Source organism: Cataglyphis hispanica, chromosome 12 (genome assembly GCF_021464435.1).
Source record: "Cataglyphis hispanica isolate Lineage 1 chromosome 12, ULB_Chis1_1.0, whole genome shotgun sequence".
NCBI classification, from domain to species: Eukaryota; Metazoa; Arthropoda; class Insecta; order Hymenoptera; family Formicidae; genus Cataglyphis; species Cataglyphis hispanica.
The window spans coordinates 2,426,556-2,442,197 of record NC_065965.1 but is presented as its reverse complement, the minus strand read 5'-3'; the positions used below and the strand labels follow the sequence as shown (position 1 = coordinate 2,442,197).

The window sequence follows — 15,642 nt, the reverse complement described above, 5'->3', positions numbered from 1 at the left end:
GTGAGCTGATTATAATTTGTTTAATTTATTTATTACTTTTAAAATTAATTACATGCTTATCTCCTCGGCATTGATTATTGTACATTATTGTATAGTATAATGCATACAATTCAGTAAAGAATTTATTAATATTTTTCTAAAAATACATACAAAATATTATTTAAGATTTATAATTATTTAGATTATTCATGTAAAAATTATTTATTAGATTTTAAATATGTTTACATGATAAAACACTTTTAGAAATTGTATAATTATTTTTTATTAAATTTTGTTTGAAAAATTAATGAAAAATCCAAAAAAATTAATGATATTTTTGAAAATTTTAATTGTCCGTACTGCACGCAGAGCTCATTTAGATAAAGTTGGATTCTAATTTGGGATGCGTAACATTTTATCTCCGCTTTCTTTATTTATATTCCTTACCTATTTCGCAGTGAAATATCGCTGACTCGCGCACTTATATCATAAAAAAAAAAATACTTTTTATTTCGTAAAGCACCGATGAAAAATTTATTCGCCGGCCGCGCTATGCAAATGCGGATCGCTGTACATCAAAAGATTCGCTTTACATGACAGATGCAAAACATTCGCGTTCGGGTGGGGAATCGCGTGGGATCAAAGATTTCGCCTTCAATTTTGCTGAGTGGTACGAGTAATTTCACCGCGGAAAGTGAGCGCCGCCGCTGCGGCGAATACTCGACGTTGGGCAAAATGCCCTTTTTTCGGGATCGAACTTTCCCCCGACAGACAGGTTAAACCGATTCCCCGCAATATTTCGAGTGCATCGCAACGCCCTTGCAACGTTGCTGCATGATACGATTTCAGATGTCAACCAATTCAAAGGATGTCTAGGGATAACGTTCAAAGCTGATCAAAAATTGGCTGGGAAAATTGGGAATGTAATCTCGTGACGAGTGAACGATGGAACGCGGACGGCGACTGATCGACGGGTTACAACATCGATTGGAACGAATAATGTACAATAACGTCTTTAAAAAAAAAAAGTTAAAATGAAGTATCAAGTATACACATATATGAGACAAACTGGAAAATATTACTTTTGCTCGTGAAAGATTGTATAATTTTTTATTTATAAAACTGTTTTTCCTGCAAAAAGGAAACATCAAAAATATTTCAAAACGTGGAAAATATACTATAATGTATATATTTTGTACATGTCCAAGTTACAATAATTTTAGACTTACAAGCTATTAAATTTAATTAATCATGTTTGTACTACAGAGATTTCATATGCACAGACTCGTAACTTATATATATCAATTTTTTCTTTCTTATTGATTTTTATTAATTAAGTGATACTGATATTTTTGCTATTAAAATATCTTTTTTTTTTTAATTTCTTATGTATATATGTATATGCATTATATAAAAAAATTAATCTAATTTAATTAATTTAATTAAATTAATTTTATTTTATTAAATCTAATTTTAAGTTTAAATGTCAAGAATAAAATTTATAATTGTTTTGTTTATAAAATAAAAATTAATTTATTGTTAATTTTTTCAATTAATTATCTTTTTATGGAAATAAAATTATAAAAAAATATATGCGCATATTTTATTATTAAATAACTAACAATAATAATAAATTAAATTTATTTTTCTTTTTTTTCAATTATTTTACCAACGACAGCATTAATCATAAAATTTTTATTCCGATTAAAATAAATTTAAAATAGATAAATAATTTTAATTTAATTAAATTAAAATCAAATTAATCTATTAATTTTTATAAAACATTAATTAATTGCTGCATTTTTTCAAAGCACTTTTATTTTGTTGATCTATTAAAATTTTCAAAATATTTCTCTATATGTATACATTAAAGTTGCATAATTTTATAGCTTTTGTAATAAATATTTGAAATAATACAATAAATTAATTTATATAAATATTTTTAATCAAAACAAAATTAAATTTTATTCTTAAAATAAACGAAACAAATATTAAATTTAATAAAAAATGGTTTTAAATTGAATAATTAAATATAGATACTAAAAATTGATATTAAAAATAAATATTAAATGTAATTAACATGTGACATAAAATTTGATATTAATAATTATTTAATCATTTAATCAATTGTGTTTGTGTGAAACTGTTGTATATAATATTTGAACACATAAGGAATAATGTATGTGCATGCTATAATTCTTTTATTTAAACATTACAATAATTGTGGAATTATGTGAATTAAGATGTACAAATGAATGTGCAATCAAAATGTGTTCAAATAACATTAAATATTATTTTTTAATCATCATTAAGTATTAACTGTTTTCACTGCAAAATTATTTTCATTTTAATATGATTTTATATAAGATAGTAAATACATATAATTTTAATTTAATTTAATTAAAATTTTTTAATAATTACATAATAATAATTTTAATTTAATTAAATAAAGATTATAATAATTATAATTTGTATATTAATTTGTATTAATTATTAATTAATTATTTCAAATTTCTTATCTTTATAAAAACATATATTCCAAAATTTATTTAAAGCAAAATATTTATTATCAAAAATATTATGCAAATATTGATATATATCAATCATTATATTTATGAATTATTTAATTTAGTATCTATATTTTTTATTTGTATTACTAATAAAACGTAAAATTTTTTTATTTCTACATCATAATGTTTATCAAATTCTTAAATAGATTAAATTTTTTTTAAAAAATAATCATAGAAACATACACATAAAAAATAAAAGAGTAGAAAGAGAATTGTTTTTCTGAAAATTTTTTATATTAGGTTTATGACTAATGAGTTAAATCTGAAAAAATGATTAAAAATTAACGAGCCCTTAAATAAAGGTTTTCCTTTATCGCCTTATACTATATATTTGTTTGAAAATTACTCTATCTATAAATATGTTGCGCATAAAAATAAATGCAATGTCTAGACGATTTAAAATTGAAAGTCAAACTTATACATAATAACAATGCACTTACAAGTAATTTCATAAATAAGTGAGAGCTTACATCAACAAGATCTTGCATAAATATTTTCAAGATTCGTCTACTAAATCATCTCCCTTGTTGGCATCTATAAAATAATAAATTCTTGTGACAGTTTGCACAATTCTGTTCAATTGTATTGTTTATACATAACATAATGTGTCCTAAATTAATTAACAATTTTATATATACTTTATATCAACTCTCACTGATCATATATTACTTACGTTGTCCATTCTATATAGAAAATCTGTCAGAAAATTACTATTATTTTGCCGACATGAAATAGTTGCGATATGGGTTCTAATCATAATAGTTCAATTTCAGAAATGGGATAGAAATAGTTTATAATAGTAGTACGGCATCTTTTGTACAACCTAATAACAATATAAAAAATATAAGTATATATATATATATATATATATATATATATATATGTTTTTTAGAAATAGATTCTATAGTAATAAAGCATATCCTTGAAAATGCTTGTTTTATTAATAAATTGAGCAAGATCTTTAGTAGGTAGCAGTTGTTACGTGTTTTATTAAAATGTATATAATGTATTTAGCATTTTTTTCGTTTTATTATGATAAAAAAATATAATGTCCAATTTAAAAAATTAAAAAAGTTAAAATTTTTTTTTTTTTTATATTGAAATTTGATATAAAATAGAGCTTATATAAATATGTACATACATCAAATTGTTTCTTAGTGAATTCTTTGCTAGTTATGAATATTAATTGTACATATAAATTAATTAATTATAAAATTATAAACATAAATTTTTCAACAGAAAATGATTTACCTGATAAAAATAGGCAAACATATTACTAAGAATAAAATCATCGATATTATAATAACTGATACAACAATTATAAAATTCCAAAAAGAAGTATAAGAGCGATGTTGTAACGCCATCTCTGTCAGTTTTTCGACTCAATATTTTGAATGTAATCATATTCTTCATTGTATTTAATATTTAGATCATTATTTGAGAATAATTCTGTTGTTACAGCATCTAAAAAATAAGATTAATTTTGATTAATTTTAATTAATAATTGATTGCACAATTATCGTTAATATACTAATTTTATTTGAAATCCATTATAAATCTTCAAAGTTATTTAAAAAATTATATTTTTTTAATAATAAGAATTTATTATTAATGAGTACTTTTGTTATAAAAACTCATGTAGTATTAATTCTATTAATAACATTAAAGTAATAAAACAAGTATTTAATACAACAAATTTAAGTTTTTTGACAATAATTGATAATAAGAAAAAATGTATCTATGGGAATTGTATTATTATTATATAGTCGTAAATTTCAAAAACTTATAATTTATAATTATATTTTTTTTTTTTATTTTTTAATATTATAAAAAAAACAAGAATTTAACAAAGATACACAGATATTATGTTCCACATGTATACATTTTAAGTGCCTTGTTAAGAAAATGAAACAATTATTTGTAGCATTACAATATAAATTATTATTTTACCTAACATTAAAATTGTGATAATAACGATCCATAGTGCTTGCATTATTTTATAATGTATATTATAAAAGCTATTATCTATTTCTTTTTTTTTAATTTAATAAAACTAGATTGCAACTGTCTTTATTTGACCAGCTGTTATCAATGTCATCAGTTGCCTGATATCAAACCATTAGTATATAATGCAGAGGATAATACAAAATCGCAAGAAATTATTACAAAATGGAAAGTTAAATTAATACATAAGAATTATATAAATGATGAATATATTTACTAACTTTGGAAGAAGATACATAAACTATAAGGCAACTTGATAAAATGATTTGACGTGTTCGCGTGTCAGCAATTTTATTATAATAACTAAAACACATCAGAATTTATAAAAACAAGGTAAAACACATAATATTAAAATAAAACATTAACTGAAATATTAAAATCTTATCTAGCTGATATAGAAAATTAACGACTTTATGATATAAGATTTATTAATCTTACCAAAAGTGATTTTACGCCTGACTTTGTGCTGTCTGTACACATATAAATGATATTATAATAATAAACGCACGAAGCTCAAACACAAGATGTTATGGTCCTACTTATCTTATTCGGATATGCCCTATTGACTGTCAACATCGCATGAAATTGTTTACCTTTAGATGTTTATGTATTGTAGTATTCTGGAAGCTACGGACTTGACATCAGTATCACATAATAGAGAGAAACATAGAAATGCGACTATTTCCACTTTCTGTTAAGCACCATCCATAAATTAAGGTTTACAATTTAGAATGACTCAAAAAATATTTTATCTTATTAACAATTACGCATAAGATATCCATTTAATTGTCTAAAGTTGATGACTTAAAGTTGCAAATTGAATTTAATGACGTAATTATATTTTAACAATATGTTAGAAACTTTAATTATATACTCATATGATTATTATCATTATTCATCATATCATTATAATATACTTATAAATTAATTTGCAGTAATATTAATGCATAACTCTTAAATTAGATTTGTTGCTGTATTAAAACCTGCAAAAATATTATAGATTATGAATAACATTAACATATAAACATAATTTAAAAAAATATAAAACATGATATATTTATTTGTATATGTGTATGTGTGTGTGCGTGTGTGTGCGTGTGTCAGTTAGAGAGCATCAAAGAATCAGATATATAAATATAAATATATAAGTTAAATGTAAGATGAAAATAATTTTATATTATTTTATATCATTATTTTTTATTTTTTTACCTATGTTTTACTTACATTACGCCCGTCATATCTGATCACTTGTGGATTAGTCGCTTCTGAATGACAACAAGAACTAACATTACAAAAGTTACGACAGCGCTGACAACAATTGCTAGAGCAACTTTTAAAGCGATGCCAATTTCTTCCGATACATCCTCTCTCACATTGACATCTAAAAAATGATTTTTAATAATAAAACTGTTTTGATAAATAGGGTAAAATCTTTTAACTATATATTCAAATAATTTTTGAAATAAAGTTTTATCTTAATAGCGATAAACGAAGTAAAAATTTTTCATATTGTTTTGTATTTTATAATATATTTTAAATATTTGCCGTCAATTTCAACTGAGTACTATTCAGTTGAGTATATAAGACAACTTATGGAAAAAAATTAATTGAATATAAAATTACACATAATTGCAAAAATTGCAAAAATTAATGTACATGATATATTTCCATGGGCATAACTGGCCTAGAGCTGTTAGTAACAAGCTAATACAAAGAATAATAATAAGCCCAACTAATCCAAAAATTATTTTCTTGTCTCGATCTTCACATATCTCTTCAATAGATTTCATTATTTTTTCTATATTATTTCCCGATGTATTAACACTTGCGTCACCTCTAATTATAGATGCCTCATCTGGCCTCATAGGTTCTGATGCAAAATCTGAAAGGATATTAATTAATTTAATTGATTAAATTTGTTAGCTACAAAAGTTCATAACATAAAAATTTTTAAAAAGAAAATCTATTGTATTAATAAATTAGTTTTGTTATAGAAATTGAATATATATAAATCATTTTAATACAGGTAAAAGTACATTGTTAACAAATTACTATTCTTATAATAAATATACGAATAGGTTATTATATTTTGTATAAATTACAAAAATAAAATCCAATTATATTCATACAATTTTTGTACCTGTATAGCTTTCTGGGATTAGTGCTGAAAAAAGAAAATAGAAAATTAGGACAGAAACATAAACATAAACAACTTTTTCACATTATAGATTCATAATGCATATAATCATAAAACTATATACTTGCAATTATCTATAGAATTACGATATAAATTATCTTACTTGAGATTAAAATTACAAAAGCAATTCTTAATGTCATTATAAAATGCATCATGAGAACGTGTTCAATTTTCTTCTTGAAAAACTCTAACTAGGGAAAAAATCGCAGTTTCCTTCATCCAAACAATTGTTACTAATCTCGCACTATTACACCAATTTTTTGAAATCTATCTCGTAAACATATTGAATATTAAAAACATTACTTTTAATAGCTCAGATCTCTGGAAAATGATAGAAAGATTAAATATTATAACAATTTGTGATTGTATCGAGAAAGATAATTGTCATATTGATAAAAGAAACAAAAAACAAAAATTATATAATAAAATATGATGAAGAAGATAGAATATTATTTGGTTTGAATTTATATCGTTTACGATATTCGCTATAAATGATAAATTTCTATTGCAATGGATATCCGTACAATTAAAAGCAGCATTCAAAATATTTGAATCTTAATGATAATATAAGATAATATAAGATAATAATAATAATATAAACACGATAAGATAACGAGAAAAAAGCTCAAAATATTTATATTAGCTGCCTGTAAGCAAAGTCATATCAAAAACAAAATTTTTAGTGTCGCACGATGTATTATATCACAAAAATTATTTTACTCGAATTTATACATACTCAAATTTATAAATCAATAATTCAAATTAATTTGACGCAGAAGATTATAACATTTATTACAAAAATATAATTCTTAATTAATATTATTTATAAATTAGAAAAGTTATTGTATTTTATTACCATGTAGATTTTAAAATTGATTCTATTATTTAAGAGTCATTTCATAAGTAATGTACAATATGATAACGTGGATTAGATGGTAAAATTCTAAATTTTTGGCCAATTATAATGAAGAACTTGAAGAATCGATATGTGACTTAACAAACTTTCATAATCCGTATCATTGTGACTTGATGAGTGTTAGAAATTACGTCTGTAGATGCTTCAGGTAATATAACGTGAAGATCGATGATTACATATCGGACCGAAATTTTTCTTTTCTGCAAATTGTTTGTTAAAATATGGAATACTATCTGGTCATTACAAATTTCACACAAAGCACTGTGAATGTCTGTTGGATTTTGATCATGTAAAGTTTTAATCTTGATGTACGATCGTTGATATTCATGCGTAACAATACATGAGATATCTCCAGAGACACTTCTAACACTCGTCAATTCACAATGACAAGCACTATGGAAATTTTTAAGCCATTTGTATCGCTTTCTGAAGTCTTCCACTAAAAATTTCATTGAGATTGTATCATCCAATCTGCGACGTTACCATATTTTGTACATTATTTATGAAATGACTCGTATTTTGATTTAGATTAGAAAGGTTATTGCATTTTATTATTACTCATAGAAGATTTTGCTATCTATTTTGATTTATATACATATGTATCAAATTGAATGTAATAAATAATATAAAATTATAACAAAATTATTATCAAGTGTAAAAATTTACACAAATATTTTTTGTATCAATAATTAATAATAGTATCAACATCAAAATTCACAAAAGAAAATATTAAAAAATAATTTTATGCAGTAAATAATATAGTAAAATGCTCTTCTCAGTTACTTAAAAAATTAAAAATTTTTAATATTAACTTAAATTTTTAATTTACCAAATCATGATTTGCTTATTTCTATGTCCTCTCTCCACTAACAACACTATTACAATGACAAAGTACGATTTATAAGAGAGACACATATGAGATATTATAAACTTATTGGTTTACTCTCTTGCACGTATCTTATTGGTTGGTTGCTAATGTCGTGCAGAATTAAATATTTTTAATTATTTTCGTGTATTTTTCGGTGTATAATAACATATTTTTCTAAATAATAAGAATCTATCGAAATTACATATTATATAATACAGTTTATAATATACGTTTTATCGTTTTTTTATTTTATTATCGTAAAAATAATAAAATTATCTTAAAAGTATTTTTCCGTATTTAAAACTTAAATTGATAATTTTTGCTGTGGAATATTAAATTATTTTTTAGATTAAACAAATCATTGATTACAAAAAGAAAATATTAAACTTTCTAAAGAATTTTATTGTTACTCAATTTTTACTTTTCTTTTTTTGTAAAATTTTGTGCATATACATATACCAATAAATTTTAAATATTACAATTTTAAATGTGCATATGTATATGAATATATATGTTAATATTTTTATTTTTATATATATGTATATATGTTAATATTTTATTCTTATCTGTATTTTGGCGTTACGTTTATGATAAATGCTAAGTACTACAATTGCTCTCTATTTTAGCAAAGTATTTTTTTTTAAATTTATTACTTAAATTTTTCACGCTTACAATTTTCAATATCCATATAATTACGTGTATAATAAAATCTGTAAATTACATGTTTAAATATATAGGCAATCTCAAAATATCGACATCTTTCTATGTCAGCGATTGAAAATTGCATCGATTTAATATTCCAAGCGATATGCTTGGAGCAATCTCTTAACTCTCGTAGAAAGAAAAATAAGAAAAATAAGAAAAATAAAGGATAATGAGACATGTACACATAGATACAAGATAATCAGATACGGCAAAGATGAATGAAAAAGAAATTTCTGTTAAATTAATGTTAAATCAAGCGCCGACTATGTTTTCTCTTTTTTTTCGACAACCGTTTACTAGGTAATTCTAATTTGCGAAGTTGTATGTAGCGTGTCGTTTCGTATACAAAAATTAAAAGATATTCATTGAACGATTGTTTAATATGTTTCATTTTGACGCTACGTGTATGCGATCACTTTGATTTAATAACGATTGCACAAACAACGAAAAAGCCGCGATTGCACTGATACATGTATGTGTAAAATTTGTATATATATATATATATATATATATATTATTTATTTATTTATTTATTTCAATGGTTCTCACAAAGATAATTCGGATAAAAATTATTACTTTTATTTTTTTATGTATTGTCGTATACTGGAAGCTTCGGACTTGACATCAGGATTACATGATAGAGGAAAGATAGAAATGCAACTATTTCCACTTTCTGTTAAGCACCATTCCTAGAAGGCTTACAATTTAGAATTACTAAATTACAATTAAAATATTTAGATTTTTGATAGACCTGGCATATGTATGCGTGTGTGTATATGTATATGTTGCTACCAAAAGTATTTGTTTCTTGATATATTAAATTGTAATTATTCTTTATTGCTAATATAATAAACAGTCTACAATTTTACAATTTCTGTACACGAAAGACATTATTATAATGACGATCGCTAGGCCTTATAAGAGAGATACGTACGAAATATTATAAACTTATTAGTCTACTTGCGTATCCTATTGGTTGTTGATGTCAATTAAAATATTTTTATACATTTTATTTGCTTTTATTATACATATTTTTAGTTGTAAAATTTTCTGAATTTCCGTTCTTTCTTTAAATTTTTTAAATAATAAAATTTAAACAAAAAATTTAAATAATTATAACAAATAATTATAAAGGACAAAGTAAAATTTATGTTTATAATAAAATTTTTAATTTATGTTGCATAATCACAAACTAAAAAAATTATTAATAATGCTATTTTAGTTATTTTAATATTATCTCTTAAAATACAATATTTGAAATGGAATAACTTTGTTAATGTGATATATTCCTTTTTGAGATTGCATTCTATACATGTATCCAAAATATTATATTTTATAAACAAGAATTATGCACAAGATATGCATTGTCTAACGTTAATGATTTACAGTTGCAGATCGAACTTAATAATGTATAAATCAGTGTGCAATAATATTAATACACTCCAAAATTAGATATGTTGCTCTACTGAAACCTGCGAAAATATTATAGATTATGAATAATATTAACATATTTATATGTATTAAATATAAATTAATAAAAATATAAAACACCGATATATTTATTTGTATATGTGTGTGTGTATGTGTGTGTGTGTGTGTGTGTGTGTGTGTGTGTGTGTGTGTGTGTGTGTGTGTGTGTGTGTGTGTGTGTGTGTGTGTGTGTGCGTGTGTCAGTTAGAGAGCATCAAAGAGTCAGATATATAAATATAAATATATAAGTTCAATGTAAGATGAAAATAATTTTATAATATTATTTTATATTATATTATATTATTATTTTTTATTTTTTACCTATGTTTTACTTACATTACGCCCGTCATATCTGATCACTTGTGGATTAGTCGCTTCTGAATGACAACAAGAACTAACATTACAAAAGTTACGACAGCGCTGACAACAATTGCTAGAGCAACTTTTAAAGCGATGCCAATTTCTTCCGATACATCCTCTCACATTGACATCTAAAAAATAATATTTAATAAAAAAACCGTTTTTGATAAATGGGATAAAATCTTTTAACTATATATTCAAATAATTTTTTGAAATAAAGTTTTTATCTTAATAGCGATAAACGAAGTAAAAAATTTTTCATATTGTTTTGTATTTTATAATATATTTTAAATATTTGCCGTCAATTTCAACTGAGTACTATTCAGTTGAGTATATAAGACAACTTATGGAAAAAAATTAATTGAATATAAAATTACACATAATTGCAAAAATTGCAAAAATTAATGTACATGATATATTTCCATGGGCATAACTGGCCTAGAGCTGTTAGTAACAAGCTAATACAAAGAATAATAATAAGCCCAACTAATCCAGAAATTATTTTCTTTTCTCGAGTTTCACATATCTCTTCAACAGATTTCACTGTTTTACGTATATTATTTTCTGATGTACTAACTTGTACATTTTCATCATATCTAATTGATGAATTCTCAGATTTTGTTACAATATCTGAAATGATATTATTACTAATTTAATTAATTAAATTTGTTAGCTATAAATGTTTATTATAACGTGAAAAATATTCTAAAAAAAATCTATTGTATTAATAAATTAATTTTGTTATAGAAATTGAATGTATATAAATTAATTAAATACAGGTAAAAGTACATTGTTAATAAATTACTGTTCTTATAATAAAGATACAAATATGTTATATTCTGTATAAGTTACAAAAATAAAATCCTGTAACTCATATAGTTCTCGTATCATTTTCTGCAATTAATGTTGAAAAAAAAATAGAAAATTAGAACAGAAACACAAACATAAACAATTTTTTTACATTATAGATGCATACTGCAAAATATAATCATAAAATTATATTGCAATTATCTATGGAATTATAATATAAATTATCTTACATGATATTAAAATTGCAAAAATAATAATTCTTGATGTAATCATTAAATGCATCGTAAGAATGTGTTCAAATCTCTTCTTGAAAAAAAATAATTAGGAAAAATCAATTTTCTTCAGCCAAACAGTCGTTACTAGCCTCACGATATTACATCAATTGAAATCTATTGTAAACATATTGAATAAACATTCAAAAACATTTCTTTTTTAATAGCTGATTGTCAGATCTCTACAAAATTGCAAAAAGATTAAATATAACAATTTATGATTATATCGAGAAACGTAATTATCGTATTGCTAAAACAAAACAAAAAAAAATTATAATAAAGTATGATCATATAATGAAGAAGATAGAATATTTAGTTCGAGTTTATATCGTCTACGATATTTGCTCTAAATGATAAATTTCTACTGCAATGGATATCCGATATAATTAACAAAACTCTGCAATTTTAAAATTTTTTAATTTTAATAATATAAACACGATGAGATAACGAGCAGAAAATCTCAAAATATTTATATTTGCTGCATGTAAGCTGCATGTAAAATCAGTGAAAACAATTTTAAATGTCGCACGGTATACTATATTACAAAAATTATTTTACTTAAATTTATAAATAAATAATTTAAATTAATTTGATGCAGAAGCTTATAATATTTATTACAAAAAATATAATTCTTAATTAATATTATTTATAAATTAGAAATGTTATTTTATTACCATGTAAATTACGAGAGTTATTTTATAAGTAATGCACAATATGAGAATATCGCAAAATGGATGGTGTAGTTCCAACGAAATTTTTAAACAATTGTAGTGAAGAATTTGAAGAAGCGATACTTGATTTAAAAAACTTTCATAGTCATTGTGAATTTACGAGTGTTAAAAATGACTGTCGATGCTTCAGGTAGTATGACGCGTGAAGATGAACAATTATATATCAAGCCAAAATTTTTCTTCTTTACAAATTGCTTGTTAAAATATGAAATATTGTCTGATCACCACAAACTTTAACCACAAAGCACTGTGAATGTCTGTTGGATTTTTGACCATTAAAGTTTCATTCTTGATGTACGATCGTTGATCTTCACGCGTCACAATACATGAGATGTCTGCAGAGACCATTTCTAACACTCGTCAATTCACAATGACAAGCACTATGGAAATTTTTTAAGCCATGTATCGTCTTCCACTATTCAAAAATTTCGTTTTGATTTGAATTTCGAGATTGCATCATCCAGTCCGCGGCGTTACGACATTGTACATTATTTATAAAAAATGACCCTGACTTAGATTAGAAAGGTATTGTACTTTATTACTACATAGAAGATTTTATTATTTATTTTAATTTATATATAAATCAAATTTAATATAATAAATAACATAAATTTATAACAAAATGTCAGCAAGCATTATCATTGTAATATATTATACATTTGGTTACAGAAAATTATTGATCGTAAAAATACAAATATGACAATGAGAATGTCGTACATAATTTATTACCAATTTCAATATACAAAATAAATATTAAAAGATATATCTTTTTTAGAGAATTCAGTACACATCGTTTCTAAATTATATATATAATGTATTATTGAATTATAACATACATTTATTATGTATTACGTTTATAATTCATTATGCATTACGTTCAAGTATAACATTCATTATAATACGTTCACATTATACATATTTATATGTTATAAATATCGTAAATATAGTTTGTAGAATATACAATGATGTCCAACTCGAAAAACTATACTTTTAATAATACTAATTTAAGTTTTGTAATAATTAAAAGTTATTTAAAATAACTAATTAATTTTACCAAAACATTTTATATTACTTTTGAACATTATTATAAACACATAAATAATATTAATTTAAATAAATTGCAAAATACTATCTTTTAAAATAAATTTTAATTTTAAAATATAATACTTTTATGCATTTATAACTTAATACACGTATATAAACATCTTCATACATATATTTATATAAATCCATATATGAATGTATATATATATATATATATATATATATATATATATATATATATGAATATATGGATATATAAATATATTAATATATGTTATGCATATATTATAACATATATTATATATCCATATATTCATATGTTTATGTGTAAGCCACTTTGCGCATGTGTTTATTTAAATATTTTATATATTTTTTCTATTTAAAAGTTTAAAAGTTATATTTCTTATTAAAACTTTATTTTTTATTAATAACTTATTTTTTAATTATTGTTATTAGTTAATTATTTTTATACATTTATACTATATAACAGCTTTTTACTATATATAGATTTCTAATTGTAAAACTTATTTAATCTCTATTTTCTTTTTATTTTTTATATAGTAAAATTTAAACAAAATTAAAGTTGTAATGTATAACAAATAAGTATAGAAACAAAGTAAAAAATTGTTTTTATAATAAAATTTTTAAATTTATGTTATATAATTATATAAAGTAAAAAAGTTAGTAACAGTGTTATTAACTATTTTTTTTTAAAACATGATTTGAAATGGATTAACATTATAATGTGATATATTCCTTTTTGCCATTGCACTCTATATATGTTTGTCAAAAAATATTTTATCTTATAAAGTATTACGCACAAGATATCCATTTGATTGTCTAAAGTTGATGACTTAAAGTTGCAGATCGAACTTAATGACGTAGTAATTATATTTTAATAATGTGTTATAAATTTTAATTATGTACTCATATGATTATTATAAACTTATAAATTAATTTGCAATAATATTAATGCATAACTCTTAAATTAGATTTGTTGCTGTATTAAACCTGCAAAAATATTGTAGATTATGAATAACTTTAACATATAAACATATAATTAATAAAAATATAAAACATTGATATATTTATTTGTGTGTGCGTGTGTATCAGTTGGAGAGCATCAAAGAGTCAAATATATAAATATAAATATATAAGTTTAATGTAAAATAAAAATAATTTTATATCATTATTTTATATCATTATTTTTTATCTATGTTTTACTTACATTACCCACGTAATATACAACTTGTGGATCATTTATTTCTGAAGGATTACCAAGATTGACATTACAAAAGTTACGATAGCACTGACGGCAACAATTGCTAGACCAATTTCTAAAGCGATGCCAATTTCTTCTGCTACATCCTCTCTCACATTGACATCTAAAAAATGATTTTTAATAATAAAACCGTTTTGATAAATGAGGTAAAACCTTTTAACTATATATTCAAATAATTTTTTGTTTGAAATAAAGTTTTTATTTTAATTAAAGTAACTAATATGAAAGTAATAAACATAGTAAATTTTTCATATTGTTTTGTATTTTATAATATATTTTAAATATATTTTAAATATTTGTCAGTTTCAATTATGTCACTATTCAGTTGAATACATAAAACATCTTGTGTAAAAAAATTAATTGAATATAAAATTATATACATAGTTATTGCAAAAATCGATGTACGTGACATATTTCCATGGACATAATTGGCC

General features: G+C 22.6%; 1 protein-coding gene across 2 annotated transcripts in view; it reads right to left on the bottom strand.

The window, feature by feature from the left end:
* LOC126853286 (neural cell adhesion molecule 1-like) overlaps positions 1 to 15,642 on the bottom strand; it is a 347,428-nt gene that overhangs the window by 189,380 nt on the left and 142,406 nt on the right. The window lies entirely within an intron of this gene.